At 40.2% G+C, this 18,478-nt stretch overlaps 2 long non-coding RNA genes across 2 annotated transcripts in view; one reads left to right on the top strand and one right to left on the bottom strand.

The window, feature by feature from the left end:
• The window catches only part of LOC139077276 (uncharacterized), a 60,365-nt gene extending 48,644 nt beyond the window's left edge, over positions 1-11,721 (bottom strand). Inside the window, exon 1 of the long non-coding RNA XR_011529641.1 lies at positions 11,608-11,721. This is a non-coding gene — a long non-coding RNA (uncharacterized lncRNA). The remainder of the gene's footprint in view (positions 1-11,607) is intronic.
• Positions 8,750-17,334, top strand: LOC139077275 (uncharacterized). Its single transcript, XR_011529640.1, has 3 exons — positions 8,750-8,881; positions 11,302-11,494; positions 16,730-17,334. It is a non-coding gene; the product is annotated as an uncharacterized lncRNA (long non-coding RNA).
• Positions 17,335-18,478: the final 1,144 nt, after the last annotated feature.

The following is an 18,478-nucleotide window of genomic DNA, read 5'->3' as shown; positions in this document are numbered from 1 at the left end:
GCTTGCCACAGACCTCTTTTTTGGAGGTTTTTAAACTTTATTTCTCTATCTATTTAATATTTATTCTTTATATTTTTATTTTTTATTTATTTTTTTAAAGATGGGCACCCAAACTAACATTTGTTGCCAATCTTCTTTGTTTTTCTTCTTCTTCTCCCCAAAGCCCCTGAGTACACAGTTGTATATTCTAGTTGCAGGTTCTTCTGGTTATGCTGTGTGGGATGCCACCTCAGCATGGCCTGACAAGCAGTGCCATGTCCATGCCCAGGATTCGAACCAGCGAAACCCTGGGCGGCCGAAGTGGAGCGTGCAAATTTCACCACTTGGCCACGAGGCCAGCCCCCTCTTTATATTTTTAAATTCTCAGAGTTCTTTAAATCATCTGAATGTTCCTTTTTAAGACCATTCTGTTCTTGTTTCACGATGCACTATCTTCTCTTATTTTTATGAGAGTTTGCTTTCTTTTGTTTTACATTTTCTTCTGCCTCCTGCATGGTCTCTTCCCTCTGTGATGTTTATTAATTTTGGATTTGGCCTTTTATGTTAGATTTTTTAATTCCAATATCTGTCAGTCCTTGGCTGTCCATTTTCAAGAGAAGTCCTGAAACACTAAAGGCAGCCGAGAGAGTATAGGTTGGATTTGCAACTGCGGAGATTCACTGTGGGGTGATCTGGTGTTTTGTGGGGTCCCCCCAATAGTCGGTATCTGCATTAGTTTTCTATTGCAGCAATCACAAATTACCACAAACTTGGTGGCTTAAAGCAACAAAAATGTATTATCTTACAGTCTGGAGGGCAAAGGTCTGATACAGTCTTGCTGGGCTAAAATTAGGGTGTTGGCAGGGCTGCATTCCTTTCTGAAGACTCCAGGGAAGAATGTGTTTCCTTCCCTTTTCTAGCTTCTAGAAGCCACTTGTGTTCCTTGGGTTTTGGCCCTCTGCCTCCATCTTCAAAGCCAGTAAGAGTCAATCAAGTCCTTTCCACATCACATCACTCTGACCTCTTCTGCCTCTCTTTTCCACTTTTAAGGACCGTGGTGATTACACTGGGCCTGCCTGAACAACCCAGAACACTCTCCCGATGTCAAGGTCAGCTGATTAGCAACCTTAATTCCATCTGCAACCTTAATTCCCTTTTGCCGTGTAACCCAACACATTCACAGGTTTCAGGGATCAGGACATGGATGTTATTCTGCTGACCACAGTGTCTGCAGGTACTTTCTCGTGGGTGATCAGTTTAACCAAAGAGGAAGCCTCTTTTCTCCCACCAGTGCACGTGCAATCCTGGCTGCCAGCATCCTAGAAGTAAGAGGAAGATGGTGCTGGTGGTGCCTCTACTTGTTTTACAGATGCCCCTTTTTCCTTTGTCTCCACATGTCACGAGCGCTTTCAGCTATGCCCAGTGCCCTCTCATCCAGAACCTTCTCATTCAACCTCTTTTGAGAATAAACCTCCAGTCTTGTACTGGGTAGGGAAGCGATAGTCGCTGGCAGTGCAAGATACCGTGGGGAACCTAGATTAAATGACTCCTTAAACAGACTTTCAACCACCCCTCCTGGTTTCAGTCCTGCCCCTTCGGAGGCAGCTGGTGCCTCTATTGCTGAGACTCTCCAGGCCTCTGTGGCTCCGTTAGACCTGATTTTTGGCTTTATTTCTTACAGGCTCTTGCCATTCAGCTTTCTCCTGTCTAGTAAGTCAGTATTGCCTATCCATCTGCTCTCTGGCTTTCAAAATATTGCTATTTCCGCTTTTGTTCTCCTAATCCTTGTTGATTTGTGCTTTAGTCTCTTACTGTCATTTTAGTGGGACTTCGAGAAGGATTGGAGGTATAATCATGTTTTGTTTTGTTTTTAAATCTACCACGTTTAGTTAGAAGTTCCCATGGTTTATAAATTTTTAGGAGCACTAAGTAATTGTGAAACCAATTATATTCTTTGTATTCCGCATGACAATCAGTTCCTATTAGTTTTCATTAAACACCAGTGACAAGAGTTCAGAAATTTTTGTACTCCCTGTGAAGGAAAAAAAAAAAAAAAAAGAAATGGAGTGAGGGTGGCAATTACTAAGTGGCAATCTCAAAATAGTAATGTCAAAACAGCCTTATTTGCCTCGACCAGAATAGGTGCTCAATGGGGCATTTGTACGAATTATTACATGATGCCTAAAATGTACTTCAAGAATTGTGCAGGTCCAAGCTTTAATCCCAGTATCTCCAAGCACGGGCCCACGCATATTGAGTTGGTGCTGAATAAGTACTTGACGAATTCGTTAGTTGTTTTTACTGAGTTGTAGCTAGCAAAGCAAGCTCACTTCTTATTCTAAACGTCTGAAAGGAAATGTGACAAGTACTACTTTCTAATCAATTTCAGTGAAGGTAAAATATTGAATTCCTTGGAATGCATCAAATACAACTTTGATGTTTAATATACTGGTGATACTGTCATAGTAGATCAGATAAATTATGGAGAGAAGATGTGGATTTTATCATCTTTTAGTTATATTCTGTCATTAGCTCTCTTCCTCCCCCCAAAGCATGCTATTTCATTAATTGTTTTACTCTTTCTTGACAACTTCTGTGCGAGGAATGAAAGCTTGGCCAAATATGATTTTGACAATGCGATTGGGTGGGATGGCAACATCACCCAGCTGGAGGAGAGTGGTGGCTACCATCTCGGTTTCTGTCTCTTGACAAGTATTTACTGCCTCTTTTGGATGCCAGCAGTTTGCTCCACGTAAGAGGTGTTGGGAGCTAGCGCTGGGTTACCAGGGGCCTCCAGGCATCTAGCAGTTTGCTCAGACCAATGGCCAACACAGCAACTTGGCAGGCTCCAAATGAGGACTAGTTGGCTGCTCTCAGAAGCCTTCTCCCAGCCCTGGGTTAATGTCTCCATTGTCTGGGGCTTTGTCGACACCTGAGAGCGGCAGCTGCATCCAGCACCACCAGGACACAGAAACTTGGTTGCGTTAGCAAGGTCTACTTCTGCTCTGAAATGCTACTAATTAGCTGTTCGCACATGACATCTTCACATGCACACCTCAGTTCAGAGAACAGCCAGTTCAACCCGTGCATAAAAAGCTGACAACAAAAGTGAGAAAGGATGAATGGTTATGATACATTTTGTTCCTTCAGAGTAAAATAAATAAATAAATTACTTGATAAATTGTATATAGTAGTACTTTGTTGTACCATGTTTATGATTCCAAACATGGAACCTCATCTGGAATGCTGGGTGGGTGAAAAAACAGAAGAAGAGGAAAAAATATTTCTTTTTAATCTGTTCTGCAAAGATGTAAAAGGAATTGAAGAGATGCTTATTAAAACCTCAACTAGCTTTGTGACCTTGGGCACAATCTTTCTTCTCTTAGGACCTCAATTTTTCTCATTTATAAATGTGGGGATTGGATTATTTATATATTGAACTAAGAGATTTCTTTCCATGTCAAAAACCTGAGATTCTAAAACAGGCCACTTTCCTGAGGCACTGGGGACAAAATCCTATGAAAAAGCACATCTCCCATTATATAAGGATTTGTTATATCCGTCTCGGATTTAGCATCTTTATACACACACAGGTGTTAGAAACTTGTAATGAGTAAGGAATAGGAAAGATTCAGTAGAAAGAAACAGTATATCAGGGTTTTAAAAATAGCAATATTATTTTTAAAGAGCTCTGTGCTTTGGGAGATTGTCATCTAGTACCAAAGAAAACGTTTGTCGTATTTATTTTTGCCTTTCGTTATCCCAAGCACAACTTTGTACCTGTAAGTGCGACTGGTCCAGCTCTCGGCTCGTGGGAGTGGAGATCTGGAACCGCACGGGGAAGGCATTAGAGAATTGTCTTGAGCTGCACTTCTCAGGACACGAGGTGCTTTATCAGTATTATCATGCAAAATCTCATTTCTTGCAGTCAGAAAGACACACAACTTGAAACAATGTTTTTTTCACAGACATTTTGAAAGCTAAATTTCTCTATCGTGGGTAGTAGGTGAAAGCTCAATGTTTGATTACTCATGACCTTATGGTAAAGATGACTATTCCGTGCACTTCAGCCCAGCTTTCCAGGGCACAACCAATTTTCCAGATGGAGAGTCAGTTAAAAGGACAGATAAAGCAGGGTGCTGAGGAGAGAGAATTGGCCTTGGAGCCTTAAGGGAGCAGAACTCAAAGCTGAACTCTGTTATCAACTCACTACATGGGCGACTGAGGGTGAATCGCTTCCCTTTCTGGACCTTGGCTTCTCTACCCCCATGCAATGCCCATGTCACTGCATTCTTGGCAAGAATCTCCTTTGGGCAGTTTGCTTTGTGGAATAATGCCAGACTGGAATTTTTTGCTCTCTTCTTTCAAATTTCTGGGAATAGCTTAAATAAAGAGAGATAGGATGACTACAAAATTATTTTAATATGTTGATTACCATAGAGAAAAATTAATTCCATGGTTGAGAAATGAAGATACCATGCCACTAAATTCCACATCTCGCTTGTTTTGAGCCCAGCTAGTGATAGCCTAAAATGCCAGTATTTATTACATTCCAGCTTCCTTAACTTGGTGGTCCTCCTCTTGCTCACACTCCCATGCTCTGGTATTTCCTGCCCTTCTAGAATCTTCAAACTGCATTATGCGTTATGGACACTGATCCATTGTGGACGCCAAAGGGACCCTTCCATGATGAGTGGAAACCAACAGCACATAAGCTATTGACATTCTCTGCTCTCACCAAGGAGAATGGAACGGGTCCTGTAGCATACGATTTTGATCTTCTTCCTCTCCTTTTAATGATTTTTTCTTTTCATCCTGACAGAGCATCTATTTGGGTCTTGTTTGAGGGCTCTTTGTAATTCTCTAGGCCTTACTCTTTTCTATGGCTATATTGAATTAGGATTAGGTTTGGCTGTGAATGATGAAACCCTCAATAATAAAGACCTAAACGAGACAGAAGTCTTACTTCTCTTTCATGTAAAAGAAGTCTGGAGGCAGGTGGTCTAGAAGTGCATCGTCAGAAAGTCATCATAGATTCAGGCTCTTTCTATCTTGCTATACTGCCATTTTTAGCATAGGAATTCCACCTCATAGTCTCAGATGGTTGCTCAAGCTTCATCTATTACCTTGGCATCTCTCTCAGCTGAAAGGAGAAAGGGTCCAAAGAGGGCACCTTCTTACTTTAAAAACCATTTCTGGGAGTTATATATGGCATTTCTGCTTACATCTCATTGACTAGAACTTAGGCACATGGCCACACCTAGCTGCAAGAGAGGCTGGAACGATGTAGTCTTCATTTCAGGCAGTCATGGGCAGAGCTAGATGAGAGCATTGTGGGGGAAGATCACTAGGATCTGACCCAGATAAAATATTCTGGAGAGTTCTTTCACTATCAAATACCCATGACCTATTTCTCTGGAAAGGCTACGAGATTAAACTAGGAAACACTATCAGGAAGGATGATCCAAAGAGGACATAATATAGACAAAAGACAACCTCAAGATATATTAGACTGCTTCAATAATGTCTTAACACATCCATGCAGAATGTGTTAACCTATTAGAGTAATACAGGTGGCTGGTGGTAATGGGTTAACTAGAAAAATTTTCATGGATAAATTTTGTCCAAAATCAAAAAGATGGGAAAGATATAATTTTGTAGGGTAATGAGGAAGGCTGTTTCAGGAATGAGCAGAGTTGCTCTTCAGCAAATCCATGAATGGAAAGATGTTCTCTTCAGTGCCCTTCACTTCTAACCCCTATATGCTTTCCCTCCCTTTTAACACCTTCTCACAAGTAAATAATGGGATGTGCACATGTGTGCATGCACACACACACCTGTACACCAGGGTGCCCACTAACGCTTTCATGAACCATATTTAAGAAAAAAACTAAATCTGTTAAACTAATTAACTCATCTATTTAAGACTTGCTACACATTCCAGTAGTACTGTGCAAATTAAATTAAAATTAAAGTTCCCAGGGGTGAGTGTTGCTTCAAGTCTAGTCAATAAATGCCTTAGAGACTATTTCTGATAGAACTCTATTAGGATGAAAAAGAACACAATATATTTCTGCCCTCTAAGAGATTACACTCTGGTAGACAGAGAGCTATGCATATACCTTCCAGGAAAAATAAAAAATATGATATTTTATTCAAACTATTAGGACGGCACCGGGAAAGCAGAGTTTAATCTCAGCTTGAAAGGAGGATGGTGAGAAATGGGTAATATTTTATAGGTAGAATTGGACATGGATAAAAGAAGGGCATGTTGGGTGGAAGGACCAGCCTGAGAAGAACACAGAGGAGGAGGATGGTGAGCAGCCTGTGGCATCGAGGAGGGCATAGTGAGGCTTGCAGCTGAAAATGTAGCTTGAGACCTTATTATGAAGGGACTTGGAAACTTAATAATAAAAGAAATGGGCAATACAAGAAAGTTAGATGAGAAAGCACCCTGATCTAGGCTATTCTATAAGAAATGTCATTGGGAGAGAGTGCAAAGATTGGAGGTTGAAGACACAGGATCCAGGCAAACTTGGAGACTGGCTTAAGTCCAGACTAGAGTTAACAAAGACCTGAACAAAGTTAGTGGGACTTGAGAAGACAGAATGTATCTCTAATGGTGAAATTTCAAATGAAAATTAGGCGGGGGACTGGCCCAGCAGTGTAGTAGTTGGGTTCACACGCTCCACTTCAGTGGCCTGGGGTCTACCGGTTCTGATCCTGGCACACGCTGCTTATCAAGCCATGCTGTGGTAGGCATCCCACATATGAAGTGGAGGAAGATGGGCATGGATGTTAGCTCAGGGCCAATCTTCCTCAGCAAACAGAGGAGGATTGGTGGTGGATGTTAGCTCAGGGTTAATCTTCCTCAAAAAAAAAAAAATTAGGTGGGATACTTGGGTGTGGGGAGCCTTTCTAGAAACTTCTCAGGTAACACTACGTTAGGCCCCACATTTCCCAACGATTTGTATGACCCCTGAGCCCAAGCTCAGAGAGGCAGAGGGAGGGGAACCGGGGGAAACTTTGTAAACCAAAATGTAAGAAGAGAAACTGAATCACAGACTTTCAGAGGTGAAGGTGCCCTGGAGATCATCTATAATAATAAGGCTCATGTTATTTTACAGATGAAGAAACAGGTTTTGGGACAGAGTGGTGGCAAAAGAGATGTGGGACCTGCTCTCTCTAGCATTAGTGTCTTAGCAGGGGAAATGACATTAACTCTCCAAAAACACCATGTGGAAAGTAACAAGACACATGACAAACAGGGGGAAATATTTGCAACACATATCACAGTAAATGGCTAACCTCTAGAATAAAAAGCATGTAGACAATAGGAAGGAAAAGATTAAGCATCCAATAGGAAATGGGCAAGAAACATGGACAGACAATTCATACACATAACAACTACAAATGGTCCTTAAGCACATGAAAAGATACTCAACTGTACTCAAAGTAAGAAAGATGCACATTTAAACTGCACTGAGTACCATTTCTCACCTCCTAATCAAAAAGGTGGACAACGCTACTGAGGAAGCTCTGGAGAAATGCACACTCACGTTTTGTTGATGAAGGAGCAAAATGGTGCCGCCCATGGGGAGGGTAATGTGGTGATATCTACCAAAATTACCGCTGCCTTTATCCTTGGAGCCAGCAATCCTACTTGAGGGTGTTTACATAGAACCTGCACATGCATAAAATAATGTACAAGGCGCACATGTAGTTACTAATTGCAGCATTCATTGTAATAGCAAAAGATTGAAAACAACTTAACTGGCAGCACAAGGAACTGGTTTCATAAATAATACAAGAGCAACACAGTGGATTCTATGCAGCCATGAAAAGAGGGAGAGAAGTTCCTTATGTCTTGATAAGAATAAGCTACAAAGTATACTGTTAGGGAGGAAAAAGCATGGCGTAGAACATGTATAAAGTATGGTATCTCCTGTGTTAAAAAGGGGGAAAACAAGAAATATATCTGCATTTGTCCTTGCAAAAAAGAAATACTGGGAAGACAAATAACAAACCAATAAAAAAATGTTTCCCTCTACAGGGACAGGCATGGGGTAGATGAGCACAGGCGTCAAAGCTAGAGAGCTCAGTATATATCTCTTTATTTCATTTTGATTTTTTAACCAGGTAAACAAGTTAACAATTACAAAAATTAACTGCACTATAAAATTAAAAATGGCAACTGACAAATATTTACATGAGACATTCGTGGTATTATCATGGCCAGGAAACATTTGACCTAATCAGAGAGGTCAGGGAAGGCTTCCCGGAGGAAGCGGCTCTTGAAAGCTGAAGCACGAATAGGAGTTAATAGGTTCAAAGAGCAAAGAAGACTATTATCATCAGAGAAGGAAACCTCGGCAAAGGCCCTGTGATGGACAGGAAAACGGTGCTTATGAAGAACTGAAAGCAAGCTTTAGAGCAAAGCAAGCTGTGAGATGAGGCTGGACCAATGACAGCAGGCTAGACCACCTGGGGCTTGCAGGCCACGCTGAGAAATGCTTTTTTATCCTAAGAGCAATAAGAAGCTGTTGAAAGGTTTTAAGCAGGCAGACAGGAGGGGGTTTGTATTTTAATCAGAAGAATATTCACAGCCACCGAAGATTGTAAAGGACAGGTGTGGTGTGGTCACTGCACTTGTTCTTAGAAAGACCTGTCAGTCCCACTCGTCTCCCAAATTCACCTGTAAAACCACACGCCATGCTTGCTAACAACATCCCACATATCTCAGTTATGATCCGTCAGTTGCTATTTGCTAAAAACATTACACAAATTGCGCAAAGGATGAAGTTGTTATAGTCTGATTTACGTTCGAACTTATCTCCGTTTCTAGGCAACACCATTGCACTGGATAATGACGGCTCCGACCCTCAGAATCTTTCACAATCTGGTAAGTGAAATGGACGAGGGAACCAATTTCTGTGTGTTCAGACCAGTATCTCATCCTATTAGATCCAGCCTGGGAATAAAACCCATTTTTAATGCACCATTTGATAAGAACACTTAACCTCAGTATGTGTTGTAATTAGAGAGATAATTAGAACTTCACTAGAACCTCTTAAGACTAGGAATACATTTGAAATTCACCTAGAATGAAAATTGCATTATCTAAGACCAGCCCAAGGTATTTTTCTCCAACTTCACCTTGCCTCCCCCATCCCAAAGATTTTGTGGTCTAAGAGGTGCGAAAAGGTAAGAATTTTACAGGTAGTGCATATCACAGAAGGCTAATGGGTTCAGTCGAAAATTGCTTTACAGTTATTTGAAAAGGAAAAAAACCCAACTGATTTTGAAAACGAGCTTCAAGACGGAGTGTGAGTCATGTATGCAGAGAGAAGAAACTGCCCTTGCATGAATCCACTTGGAAAATGTTAATATATGCATAAGAAAATTGTGTTCCTTAATCTCTGAAGAAACACTTATCACTAAGAACCCTTTAATTCTTTTCCTGTGCTTGATTTATTAGCTTATGAAATTATGTTAATAACCTTCATGTTAACGGTTTGGGGGCTCCAATGACCTGATTTTAATAATGAAGTAATTTATGCAATAAATGCAATCAGCATCTATGAATCTCACTTAACAGAACATATTGGTGATTAGCCGGTGCTCAGACAAGTGACTGTCAGCATGGGGCTGCGCGTGTGCTTCTGCAGAGAAAACAGATCTCGCTGATGGGCTCGGGGGTGGGGGCTCCTGAAGGCAAGCGAGCTGAGCTGCAGCCCTTAGCTGCAAAAGCTGCTGCCAGAGAGGTTGAGACTGAATTTGAAATTAATTTACAAACTGTAAAATGAGCCTGATCTTTCAGTAATGTAGAGAAAGTGTGCACACGCAGTATATCCATGACAAGCAACATCCGTATCTTTGCTGGAGTGGAGTGACTTACTGGAAGGAAATTGGGGAGTACGGAAAACAGAAGATGAAGGAACAGCCAACAGCTTCCTGGGAGAGAGCAGAGGCCAGCAAGGGAGGCCTCAGAGGATGCGGAATGGGCACCTGGGAGAATGGAGGGTTTCCAATCCCGCCATCATAAAATCCACATCCTAGAATAACCTAGGGCTAGCATTACTTGAATTTGGCTTTTGAGAGTATTATGTTGAATTACCCTTTTTGCTTTGCTTTGTCTTGTTTTCTATTTTTTTCCAGTCCCTACGGATCCAAAGCTTAGAAACAACTAATTTACACCCTTATATACTCAACTTAGTGCAAAGACACACTTTAACCATGTTAGATAGGTACGATTTTTCTCCTTTCTTTCTTCACAGATCCCTAGAAACAAGTTTCCATTTCTTTCTCCTATGTTATTATTTAAATATTTCTCGTAGAAATTCTATCCCCCTCCCAACCAAAATCTACTAAACCGTTCTCTGAATTCCGTGGAATAAAGACAGTTGAGGTCATTACCCCCACTACTAACTACGAAAAAACCCAACTAGGGTTGAGGAGAGCAGGCCACTGTGCAAAACCTGCGTTTCCAGCAGCATCCAGATACCACAGTAGGAACATCCCAGAATCCTTGATCTTCACCCTCAACACTGATATTCCACAAGATATTTTTTTAAGTGTTCAAAAACACTACTGGAGTACTTGACAGAATACTCTACCTCCCCTTAAGAAAGTTTTAGGGGCTGACCTGGTGGTATAGCAGTTAAGTTCACACTCTCTGCTTCGGTGGCCTGGGGTTCCCCAGTTCTGATCCAGGGTGTGGACCTAAGCAGCACTTATCAAGCCATGCTGTGGGGGTGTCCCACATGTGAAATAGAGGAAGATGAGCACAGATGTTAGCTCAGGGCCAATCTTCCTCAGCAAAAAGAGAAGGATTGGCAGTGGATGTTAGCTCAGGGCTAATCTTCCTCAAAAAAAAGAAAGAAAAGTTAGTTTTACATCAAATACGCTTTTGGTGTAATGTTAAGTGAAAAAAGCCAAAATATTAAATTAGCTAACCTCTAAACTGTGATGCACTAAAGACAACATTGGCTTCAAAATCAGAGTCCTTGGGTTCCTAACTTGGCCTCCACCTCTCACTACTTGTGGAATTGGTCAAGGTACTTGACTCTTTAAGAGACATTTACATTTATTCCTATTTTACTATATTTTAACGAGTGGGCATTAATTTTATAATAAAATCAGAAAGTGCATAATTTGGGAAAAGATATACAGACTATACCTTGCAAGAATGTAGAATTTTAATTTTCGATCTCAGCTGTAAATTGGCATTGTATTGGCTATGTTAGAAATGAGGGTCATCTTAACTCTCATGCCTCACACGAAATTTAACCAAAACTCTGCTCTTTCTTTGGACTTACATAGAGTTGATCATAATTTTACCATACCATGAAGCATGAAGTAAAATGCCTGTGAGAAGTTTCATGCGCAATCTGGAATGAGAACTGCTATACAGAATTCCATAATTCAAAAAATTACAAGTGGTGATAACGGCTTGCATGTTGCAGCACCTGAAGATTTCAAATCTCTACTCACAGGTTGTCAAGCCTAGTACTGGGTAAGTGCTGAAGGTTATTCAACACCACCATCTCATTAATCCCCACTACGGAGAGGCAACTAGAAATGTTGTTCCATTTCACAACTAGAAACATCTGCTGAGAAACCTCATACCTTCTTTGCCTGCGTCTCCAAGCACTAAATCTGCATTCTTAGTCCACTGTAATAATCACTGTGTGGTCATGTTTTCATCCATCAGGATTCTCACCAAATACAGATTTAACCTGTGATATAACAAGTAAATTAATTAATAAAATTGCAAGTACACTGTCTCTTTGCAAAAGAGAAAACTCATCAAGTTATCTAAGCGATTTTCCTCATGCAGAATTTTGAGGAATTTTTTTCACTTAGCCAGAAAACATTGGAAAAAGAAAGACTTTTCCCAAGATCAAAGTGGGAAGTAGAGATCTGAGCTAACTTCCTTTGACTTGAAGCAGTGGCGTCCAAGATGCACAGCTATTGCCGTTGAGTTTTGGTGGAATTCCATGGCTTATAATATTTTTTCTAAATTCTCACCGCTATCGCTTTAGGTGGCTTTCCCCTCACCTGTTTGAGCTCTCAGACTCACAGAGACACTTTCTCCCACTTTTGTGGCAAATACTGTACCTTGCAAAGAAGGAAGAAAAAAGTGATGCGTGTAACAGCAGTCGGGTTGGAACGGGCCGTCCCTGGCTATTCCTTTCATCCACTTTCAGAGTTCCTGATTCTGCACAACCCTCCCCCTCATTGTGGGGGCTAATCTCTTCCACTTTGTTTCCACCCTCCTCTCTATTTTGCTCCAGGCATTCTCTACCCTTCAGGTACAGTGGCCGGGTTCAGGTACAGTGGCCGGGTTATAGCCGCTTCACCCATGTTGAGGGGCTGTTTAAATTAGTCATGCGTCGCTTAACAACAGGGATATGTTCCGAGAAATGCATTTTTAGGCAATTTCATCATTGTGCAAACATTGCAGAGTGTACTCACACAAAGCTAGATGGTATAGTCTATTACACGCCTAGGCTACATGGTACTAATCCTATGGGACCACTGTCACGTGTGCAGTCTATCACTGACTAAAACATCATTACGTGGCGCATGACTGTGTTCTTTGGGTGGAAGAAACGGATGCTATTTCTAACCCTATGGTGTAGAGATATCCATCACGTTAAGAGATATTGCGCTTCCTATTGCTTTGATGGGTATAGTAACCAACTGGTTCTTTTCTTCTAAGAGTAATTGGTTCTGCTCCTGATAACTCAGGGACTTCTCATACCTTCTGATTTCATGATTCAAAACATGCTCTTTCTTTCACTCTTAATTAGAGCATTTCTTGTATTACTCACTGCTGCTGGGTAATTTAAACCAGCCATTATGTCAAAGGATATAAAATTAATTAAAAAAATTAAAATCAATCCTTTAAATTTTATCTCCATATTTTTTTAAAGGAATATACCACACTTGATCCCACTGAGACCAGGGAGACAATACAAAGTCCCTCGGAACTTGTGCTTCCCTTGTTCTCTCCGGCTTTACTGTCCTCTTTTTGGCAGTGCAAAAACTCTGATTTGTTTTGTATTTAAACTCACTTTACGAAATGAATGGGTAACAGAAAAGAGACTTCCTTTTGCTAACATAACTATTCCTGGGATAAATGAACATGTTTTTCCATCAATGGCCAGAAACAAATTAGCTTTAAAATCTCAATGTCTCTATATAATGGAGAACCACAGTACTGTGGTTGAAAGTGTCGATTCTGGAGCCAGAATAACTCAGATATGAATCTTGCCGCTCTTGTCACAGCTGTGCCACCTCGGGCAACAACCTGACCTCTCTGAAGCTCAATTTTCTCATCTTTAAAATGGGGATAATAATAATGCCTAACATTTTTGACTGTAGCAAAGACTAACTGAATTTACACATATAAAGCTCTTAGAACAGTGTCTGGCATGGAGCAAATGCTCAATTATTGTGATCGATTATTTGTGTGATAATGATGCACCCACTCAGTCCCATTAGTGAAAGGCTGTTCACCCACTGTGACTTGAGGACAGATTCTGAGACTCTTCAGGTAGGATCAGGAACAAAGAAAATGTTTGCCTCTCACTTCCTCTCTAAAACACTTTCTTCTTTACTATTCAAAAATTCTTTTGATTCAGCACAATCTTGAAAAGATACTTATCAAGATAATAGTTCAAGGGAGTAGATGTTTCAAATATGATAATTGGAGTCAACCAAATAAGCATTTGACTCATAATGTTTAAAACTCTTAACAACTTTGGTTTAAGCCCTATCTAATGGAAAACAATCAAAATGGTGGCTCTGTCAGCCTCTCCCCAGAAACAAAAAGTCATCAGAAGCCGGAGGAAGCTAAGATATTTGCCTTTCCCCTGCAAGAATTTCTCATCTCACATATAAAGTACAGATTGCATCAAGCTTTAGGGAAATTAAGATATGGCTTGTGGAAGGAATTAAAAATTATTCATCCAAAGCAGTTTTGCAATGCTCTATGTGGGGGGACAAAAAGATCACTGTTTCTCTTACTTTCACCCCATCAAGATTATCTTCCAATCTGACATTTCTTAATCCGAGTTTATTTTCCAGGTCATTAACTTGATTTCTCAATGTTTTGCAGTCTTTAAAATTCTCAGTTAAAACAGCATCATCAACATCAATCATCTTTTTCACTTCTTCCTTATTTTTTTCTTTTCTTCCGCTATCTTTGTTTGCTTCTTTAATCCTTTTTTTGAATAGTCTCTGATGTTTCTCTGCATCAGCCTGTTAAAAGGAAAACCATAGGCCCGAAATGGCCTCCTTCGCATTAAAAGCCTATAATATAAAACCCAGATTTGATACCTGATCTAATTGCAATTTCAAACTCTCCTAGAAACATAATCGTAAGGGGCCAGTCTGAAATTGTCTGGTCATCGCTAGTGAGGTCCTCTGTCTTGTGGGCCTTCTCTTTCCCTCAGGGGAAGAAGAGGAATTTGCGTGATAAAACACTTACTGTTCCCTTCCCACAAAAGGAGATGTCCTGGCCCCTAGATAATCCTTTATTTTCTTTTGCTGATAATTCCCCTGCCCCACTCTTCCTCCTATAAAAACCCTCCATTTTGTACAACCCCTTGGGGCGCCCTTCTAGTTGCTAGACGGGATGCTGCCCGATTCATGAATCATCTAATAAAGCCAATTAGAGCTTCAAATCTACTTGGTTGGATTTTGTTTTTTAACAAACCCAAGGTAATCCAACTTAATAAATCAATGTTGAGTTTCCCAAGGGAGACAAATGAAAAAGCAGGCAGGCCTATATCCTGGAGTGTGGAAACCAAAACAATAGCCAAATGGAAGCATATGTTTTTCTTTGCAGTATTTTTCCTGAAAAACAACAAACCAGGCTACCAACCAAATAGATAACATTACAAATGAAAAGCAGATCTAAGTGCATCGTGCCTCTGAAATAGCACATAAAACACTGACCAGCTTAAACTAGTTTTGCTTCCTTAAAACAGGTTATTGATTAATCTAACCTTGTTCAATAACAGAGATAGCACTGCGCATGTGCCAGGTAGAAACCCACAGCTCCAGGATGACCCCAGAACCAAGAATCTTCAGAAATGTTGCTACCAGAGCCCTTTATGAAGTGAGAAGTCCTTTAATAGGAAAATCCAGCTTCCAGCAGTCCGAATAACTCGATTACCGTATATGGACTGATTCGAGACTAGCCAATCAGCTTCTGCCCCTAACTCCTTAAATTTCATCCTGAACCCTGTATCAAGGAGACAGAGTTGAGAACTGTGCCTTCTGTCTCCTTGCTGGTTGACTTCACAATAAAGCTTATCTTTTCTCAAAAGCCAGGGCCATAATATTGGCTTCTATGTGCATCAAGCAGTGGGCCCTTGCTTGGTAACACCACCAACAGACAGCTGCTCGCCAACCCAACTTCTCTTTTAGCTGTGCCTCAATGTTTTAGAGCTCAGCCATGCAGATGTTTCTTTCACCATTGAACATGCTCTGTTCTGGTTATAAATATAGAGCGCTTCTCTTTATCTCTGTTTTAAGGAAATCAGATTTCCCAGAATACTGGAACCCCTAGGTGAGCTAGGATTTAAATTCAGAGGAAAGAAAAATTAGAAGAAGAGGCGAATTCCAGAAACTTTACTGACTCATTATCTGAAATATAAATTAAATTAGTTCAAGCGAATGTATTTAAGTCTTAATGTTACAACTTAATAGTTTTATCGCCCAGAGCCACAAGTTGAGGGCATATGTGCACATTTGTTTAATTAATATGTCTGGGTAGATATAAAACTTTGGCCACCTAGCCAAGAATAGGCTTACTGGGATTTTCTTTAAGACACTCTCAACTCTGAGTTATTGTCTGGTGTCAGGGCAGCCCTGAGTATCTAACACTCAATTGGAAGTTTGGTGACTGTTTCTCGAAGACCATTCCAAAGCATTTCCATTGCTTTCCAAAACAGAATAGCTGCTTTCCTCTGCTATGTATCCTGAGGTTTGATCCCCATTCTTCAACCATTCAAAAGCTCCCTTTCCACATAGAATCCTTCATAAATATTGCTGTGGTGTGTTTAGGCATTTCAGGCTTGAGCTGATGAGATGTATATAAAAGATCTGGGTAGAAATAGAAGGGTGGGTTAAGTTAAAAAATATCTCTGTAAGGTTTTTGTTTGTTTGTCTTTAAATCCAGAACACATTTGTTTTTTCTTTTTTCTTTTTGGCGAGGAAGATTTGCCCTGAGCTAACATCTGTTGCTAATCCTCTTCTTTTTTTTCGCTTGAGGAAGATCAGCCCTGACTCAATATCTGGGGCAATCTTCCTCTATTTTGTGTGTGGAATGGCTCAACACCATTGCTGATGAGTGGAGTAGGTCTGTACCTGGGATCGAGGCCTGCAAACCCCGGCTGCCAGTGTGGAGCACGTGGAACTTTAACCACTAGGCATTGAGGCTGTCCCCTGTTTTTTCTTAAAAATAGAATTCTTTAGGTGGTTAGGTTTCCAGACCTGCATCTGAAAATTTATTTAAACATTAAAGCAGTTGAACTAGAGTGTTAACATCATTTCCCATTGTTTCTTTGGGAAAAACAATGAAATAGTCCTAACGGATTTGGGAAGCAGCGTGAGAATTCTGCCTTAGACACAGTCCCAGTCTTCAGAACTGAATTTCTTTTACATGTCTCTGCTCTTTTTCCACCCAAACATAGCTGAGTTTCCTCTTCCCCTTTTCTTTTTTCCTCTTTCCCAGGAAGTGAGAGTGGATTTCTTCTTCCCTTTCATGCTTCGCCGAACAACAGGACCCTCAGAGAGTACTGCCCAGGAGCCACGACAGTGAATCCAATGGTGGACAGTGACAAGAAGGATCAAGAGAGAATCTTCTCATGGCCCATTCCTAAACAGGGAATGTCCCATGTCAGCTGTATAGTCCTGGGGACCACTGGTGATAAAGGGTATCCATGGCAAAACTACGCAGACAGTGAAAAGCCCAGTGGTTGTCAGGGATGTGGGGAGAGAGAGATGGATAGAGAGAGCACAGAGGATTGTTAGAGTAGTGAAAATACTCTGTATGATATTATAATGGTGGATACGTCATTGTACATTTATTCAAACTCACAGAATGTACAATGCCAACAGTGAACACTAATGTAAACTATGGACTTTGGGTGATAATGATGTATCAGCGTAGGTTCATCAGTTGAAACAAATGTACCACTCTGGTGGGGGATGCTGATCATGAAGGAGGCTGTGGGTGTGTGGGGGCAGGGAGCGTATGGGAAATTTCTGTACATTCCTCTCCATTTTGCTGTGGGCCTTAAACTGCTTTAAAAATAACAATAAGAAAGTCTTAATTTTAAAAGAAAAGGGAAAAAAAGAAATACAGTGGAGCAATCCTGAAAAAAAAATAGCCACTAATATTGTAAAATAACTTACCATTTACAAAACATACTCATACTGATCACTACATTTGATGCTCACGTTAACCTTGCAGATTAGATATGATTCCACCCCCATTTCACAAGAAGGTAACTAAAGCTCCAAGAGGGCAAGTGACTTAAACAAGGTCACTTGGTTCATAAGTGGCAGAACTAGGATTCTAAATTTTTTTCACTTTACAATATAAACTCAGTCTTTAAGGTGCAATTGTCATCAATTATACCTCAATAGAGCTGAAAAAATGCAATTGTCTTAGAAGCATAAGTAGAGAAATGCAGTATAAACTTCTTTTCACTATTAATAATCAACTTACTGTTATACATTTAAGTAAAACAAAGCAACTCAAACTAAATATGTTTTTCCTGTTATTTTTTTTTAAAGCATCCTATGTTTTAACGCTTATTATTCTGTTTTAGTGATTTAAATGTTAAGGGCCTAAAAATTTGAAAAGCACTTCTAACAGTATATAAAATAAAAATTTATCACAGGAAGTCCAAGAATGACTGAACATTAGAAATTTAATCAACATAATTTATTCCATTAATAAATTAAGGGTAAAATATAGGATTATGCCAATCTATGATAAAAGAGTAATTGATACAATTCAGTAGGCATTTACAGTGAAATCTCTAAGTAAAATAAAAACAGAAGAGAATTCATAAACAAGATAGAGTATTTATCAAAAACTAACAAATAGTGAAATACTAAAGAAATTCCTGTTAAAATCAGAAACAAGATAGAGCTGCTTATTAGTACCACTATTATTCAAAAAGTGTTTTGGAAGCAACTAGAATTGGTGGGAATATGGTCAGAAAAAAGGAGGGAGCTACACAGAACTGAGGCCCAAGATCTCTGCATGAAGATTACTGAGAAGCACTCAAACAGGGCCTGACTCTGTGAATCCTGCTGCTGGGAGGCTGAGAGCTGACCAGCAGTAGTACAGATCACATAGAGTTTGGAGACATTGGAATTGTGGCTCAGCTAGAGTGGAGAACCCTCACTGAAAACATAAGGCTTTAGATTGAGACCGTAGAAAAGCCACGTCTTATGAGTAAAATCTATG

Source organism: Equus przewalskii, chromosome 19 (genome assembly GCF_037783145.1).
Source record: "Equus przewalskii isolate Varuska chromosome 19, EquPr2, whole genome shotgun sequence".
NCBI classification, from domain to species: Eukaryota; Metazoa; Chordata; class Mammalia; order Perissodactyla; family Equidae; genus Equus; species Equus przewalskii.
This window is presented reverse-complemented; position numbering and strand designations above follow the sequence as displayed.